This window comes from Macadamia integrifolia, chromosome 5, assembly GCF_013358625.1.
Source record: "Macadamia integrifolia cultivar HAES 741 chromosome 5, SCU_Mint_v3, whole genome shotgun sequence".
Lineage (NCBI taxonomy): Eukaryota > Viridiplantae > Streptophyta > Magnoliopsida > Proteales > Proteaceae > Macadamia > Macadamia integrifolia.
In genome coordinates this window covers 3,944,506-3,950,574 of record NC_056561.1, presented here as the reverse complement: position 1 = coordinate 3,950,574, position 6,069 = coordinate 3,944,506, and positions in this window count along the sequence as shown.

Below are 6,069 nucleotides of genomic sequence, written 5' to 3'. Positions count from 1 at the left end.
CATGTATTGCACATGATGGACATTTCCAAGTTCCAACTTCTAGGTTTGGTTGAAAATAAAAATAAAATAATGATTGGATGGATCGCGATTCATTAAATAGGTGGTAGTGTGGCACATGTGTTGTCGTCAGATTTGTGTCATACGGTTTTACACCAATCGGGAATGGAAGGTGGGCCAGTTGTAAAGTGGATGCCAATCGGCTGCTAAAAATGCAACACGCCAACAACCATGTGGAGGACCTCTCACACACATGGTTATATACAGTGCTTAGTTATTGAGATACTACAGTTGATTTCATTTATTTATTTGAATAGCTAAGGAATTATTGAAGCAGTATTGTTTTTGTCTATCTTGTTTCTCATTGATGCCCTATATTATGTCATTTGTCTAGAGAATCCTTTCTCATGTGATTGATATTAATAGTATTCACACTAAAATGCGGTTTTTTTTGTCCAATCCAAACGGACAGTTTAGATGGAATTAAAAATCTGTGGACGGCCCCAGGGACAGTAAAATTTCAAATTAATTTGATATTGTAAAATGTCAAAAGATATCAAACGGTGCATGTATATGGTCCAAATTGAACCGGGCAATTAAGTTGAGATTCGGTTTTGTTTTGGTTGGTTTTGAGTTTTTATTAGGTTGTCTGTGAAATTATGGGAGGAAACTAATGATCAAAATCTAAATGCGGAATTAAATATTTTGGTATACCTTTTCTTGGATTTCTTGGACCGTAGTAACCTATCATTGTTGGATATTTGTGAGATTCTTTTTTATTTTTCTCATTCTCTTTGACAAATTTGGTGTGAGTAAATGTCTCACACTCTCAATATCTTTCCTAATTCTTCTCTGAAGTCTTATCTTCTCACTCGAACGAGATAAAATTACATCGAATGGAAAAAGGGCATAAAGTCATTATTTATCTTAACTACATTATTTCCACTCATTATGATAAATAGGCAATTACATCTAACTATATCACATTTTTTTTAATATTTAATTAAATATATTAATCATAACCTATATGGCAACATAAGGCCACATCAACCAACATTAACATGATATTATTGAATCATTATCGGGCCATTTTTTATTTTATAAATATATAAGAAGAAGAAGAATTATCACTCCCCTCCCCCGAACTGTAGTTAAATATCAAGTTCTCCATGTTTTTTTTTAATATTTCACTCCCCTCCCTTCAAAATCAAAAGATTCTTTCATTCCCCTCCATTCCAAATCAAAAGATTCTTTCACTGTGCCCGGGGTTATGGATGGGTGTTAAGTGATATTCATATTTTTATAATTCCCAAAATACCCCCATCCCTTAGACACATTGTACAACTTAAATCGATCAAAACAACTCTACCTGCTTCTTCCAACCCCAATCGAGATAGTTATCGCTCCCTGCATCTCCTTCTTCAATCCTTCTCAAGAAATGAAGAAAATGAATTGAGGATGGAACTTAAGCAGAGCCAGCTGTTCTTCCGCCATGGTGATCCTTCGTTGGACCTCAACCTTCTTCGCCATGGCAGCTCCTACCGGCGATAAGAGAGTAAATGAACCCAAGCTTCCCTTTTTTGGAAGTTCAGATTCAGGACGCAAATAAAATAAAACCTTTTTTTTCTCTTCAAATCATTATTTCCTCTCAAAAGCTCAATCGATCCTCTTCAACCCTTCGGTTTGAAACTTCTTTGACTTTAATTTGATCACTCAGTAGAATCGGATAAAGCAATCCAAATATTGGAAGCTCGGAGAACTACAAAGAGACTAGCATCACTGTAAGGGTACAGAACTCAGGTAATTTAGATCTAAAGTCTTATTTCAAGTAAGGATAATTGAATCAGTACCAAAAGGAGGATTATTGGCCGTCACCAGAGAATCTAGTAAATACTTAGTTTTCTATCAAACTTGGAATAGATTTAGGCCAGAAATGGTTTCCAATAAGTAATCACCTTATGTCCAAAAAGTAATAGGGATCTTGTACCCAAACTACAGGTGAACGTTCTTCTTCTCCTTCCTTCAAAATCAGCCTCGCTCTACCTGTCAAATTTGCACTATTGCTGGCCACACAGAGCTTGGTATAATAGCCTCAGCACATTTCTTATCTCTCATGGCTTTGTTGCATCTAAAACCAATACAAGTCTATTCATTTTTTGGGAGAAGACTATCACTAAATATTTCCTTGTCTATGTAGATGACTTAATTGTTCTCATATTACCCTTGTCTTGCTAAATAGCGATCTCAAGTCATAATTCCATCTACAGATGCCTTGATCTTTCAATACCTCCACTGCTCCGACGCTAGCAGTAACTGAATGGTGATCCCAACAGATGGAAGTATTTTCGGAAATTATAAAAAAATGATAGTCACTTAACAGCAATCTGAAGAATCTTTTGATTTGAAAGAAGGGGAGTGAAATATTTAAAAAAACGTAAGTAACTTGATATTTAGAAGAAGGGAGTGATAATTCCTCTAAACATAATATTGTATTATCTATTTTCCCATGATGATTCGGTTTTAAATGGTTTTTTCGATTGGTCTGATTGATTTTGGTTTTGTAGTGGTTCTGTAACAACAAACCAAGAATGATTGATATAAAATTGGTTTGATTTGAGTTTTTTTGATCAATCCAATTGATCCATCTGGTTAAGTAACTAAGGCCCATTCAAATTTTCAGGGTTGGGGTGGGGTTGGGTTGGGGGCAGATTTGAGTTGAGCAACACTTGAATGGACTAAAATACACTAAGGCAACTGAATTGAAAGCAATATATACTTTTAATAGAGTATTGAGGAAGGTAGGGTGTAAATTTTATCTCAAAAGACCTATCGAACAAGAAGAGGTGTTCACAGGTGTATGAGGAAAGGGATTATTTCATCCAGAATCGATGTGAGACTAGAATTACATTCCCCCTCACATGTATGTGGACTGGGATCAGAACACCTTACATATACATGATTAGGGAGGACAATTTTTTTTTTTTTTTTGAAAAGAATGGTGATCTGAAAAGAGATTGGATCAGGTTTACGTAAGAGAACAATTTTGTATGTTTCTGGTCTATGGATTTGGAATCCATTTTCTCTCTCTTCATTTAATAGATTTCAAATTAATAGACTAAGGATGTCATACGAGATTGTCCTAATCTGGATTCATCTGAAAATGTAGAACTCTAACAACACCACACATAAAAAGTAATGCTTCAACCCTTAACGTCATCTGGTTTTACTTATCAACTACTTTTCATCTTACAGTTGCACTAAGGTTGTGGTGCGCTAAGTCCACATTCACCAAAAAGTTTATTTTCTATCTTAGATTCTCAGAATTTGAAGGGAAAGAGACACGTAGTCTCATTGGTTGGGGTGCTGGAGAGTATATCAATTTCAGTTTCCAAAGGCAATGCAACCCGATCCTATACACCTAGATCAATTGAAAGGTAAGAAACAATGCTCCTATTCGACAGAGTTCAGCAAACAGACGTACAGTTGCACAACTCCCATCGATTCTCACGTCGCCTTCCTTCTCCAGGTTTTGCTGGTTTCTTCAGTGTGACCGGTCATCCGGCCTCTTCCTCGATAAAGGATCCGAACTCTCCTCCTCCTCCTGTGTTAAAAACGGAGCAATCTATGCACTTGTCATGTTCTTCCCTGGCTTGCGATGTTGCTACTCCTGTCTCTATCGATATTTTATGAGACAACAATATGCCCTAGAAAAGCTCCGGATTGAAATTGGATCTCTATCCTAGCAAACGTGACAGCAAGAGTGATAGGAGGACACTCTTCTAGTGAATATTAGTGGGAAAAAATCAAATCCGTTTTTCACGTGTAGTGTAAATCAATGGAAATACAAAATAACAATAATATGTAGAGAACTAATACAACAAATAAATCAATCAAGCCAAATCATAATAGGAGATACCAATTTTTAACATAGAAAATTTTTTCAATAAGAAAGGTAAAAACCACGGGATCTAATCTAGATCAAACTCCCACTATGTAATAATGGAAGGGTAATTTACAACGCCACCCCTAGAAAATGCCACTATTATAGAGACATCATTTCTTTAATACCAAATTGCATTTAGACACCCTGTAATTAGTCTCTGTTAAGAGATGCTATGAAATGACACTTTAACCCTTTTGAGTAAAACACATATCTCTATCCCATTTTACATTTACCCATAACTACCCCTCTATCCTTCTCATAGTGGGTTAACCATTGTCCCCTTCTCTTCTCCCCTTTTCCTCTTGAGACTACTTCATCCTTTGCCAGTGAGAACTGCGCCATCTGTCACTGTCGATAACTGCTCCATCTTAGGTCGCGGAGAACAACTCCATCATAGCTGAGCGTGACTACAACTGAAGGTTTGGATTTTTTTTTAATTAATTAATTATTTATTATTAAATTGTTCTTCCACCAGGTTTGGCTAAAGCATGGTTATGAAATTTGAGATTGTCGTTGAATAACCAAAACAAGAGTGAGAGAGATACATGTAGAAACGCAACCCTAAAACAATGCAGAAAATAATGGAAAAATAGAACAAACAATGCACATAGATTTACGAGGTTCGGCAATGTTGCCTATGTCCCCAGTGAAATGAGATCCTGCTTCACCATTAATGGAGAATAGAGTTACAGTACTTGTCCTTCACACCTCTCAGTATTGCTTGCATTACAGAGAAAGAAACACGTGCTACAAATACATAGTGAAAAACCTTAATTTAAAAAGTACACAATTACCCTCAAATAAAAAATTTGAGAGGGGGCTACGCCCCCCTACATCCCCTGCTATGCAGGGGGCCTCCTACCCCCCTTACAACCCCCACGGCCCGCTAACCAGCTAGCAGGACTGTTGTCTTTCCTGTCGAGAAGTTGCACCAGTACTCCCTGTGTTAAATTGTGACGAAATACAAGACATCATACACCAACGATACACACTCTCTTGTTCAAAGTTATATAGATACATTTCTTGGAATGGTGATCTGAAATGCTATATCTCTTAAGAGAGACTGACAACAGAAATGGCGGAGAGAGAGAGAGAGCGCTTCCCCACCGACAATATTTTCATTCCACTGTTTAAGATCCAAAAAAGAATTGGATAGGAAAAATAGATGAACAATAGACCCTTCAATTTACAAGTTTTGATTTTATAAATCTGGTAAGGTTAGCTACAGTGTGAGAAATGAGAGAAGCTCGTCACCTAGAAATTCATGGTTCACCTATTCATATTCTTGGTTATTGGTTATAATTTGGGTCTTCTACTATTGAAGATTCTGTGTCCGATTTGTTTTTTTTTTTCTTTTTTTCCAATGTTGGCAGAGTTGTGGTCTTGAACGAACGCCCTCAGCCAAGCCAGGGAAAGGGGTAACCAACACCTGCGATGTCTGCGAGAGGAGTCTCCTCGATTCCTTCCGATTTTGTTCTCTGCAAACAATAATTAATTTCCTCAACTCTTCTGCTACATTCTCTTGATTCTCCAAAATTAATTAAATTCAAAATCGGGTTTTGTTCTTGAATCACAATTTGTATTAAACAGGGTGTGTCTCTCTAATAGTGGCATTCTTTAGAGGGTAGCACTGTAACTTATCCATAATGGAATTACAATGTTTCTCTTTAAGTACACTAAAGGCTACCAATAAACATAAAGAAAGATATCATATTCTTGGATAACAATATATTTCTCACCAAAACAATAAGATGGAATCACAAAAACAATAACATTTTTACCATAATATTGACAATGACAGACAATAAAATTTTTTTTTTATCAAAAAAATATTATTATACTACACACCTCCCGTAAGAAATCCTCTCAAAAATTATTCACGGATCAAATTCTGCAGAGGACTTGGCTTTAGCTTCGGCTTCGGAAAAATAGAGACAGAAAGTGAAGAGAGAGAGAGAGAGAGAGAGAGAGAGAGAGAGAGAGAGAGGGGGCTAAGGCGATTTGTGTTGCAATGCCAAGTTCAGAAGACATGTAGTCCACCTACACATGAGGAGGTACCCAACAAATATAAGCAGATCGAGGAATGTAAGAAGTTAGATACAAATATTTGAATTTCTTAAGATGACCAC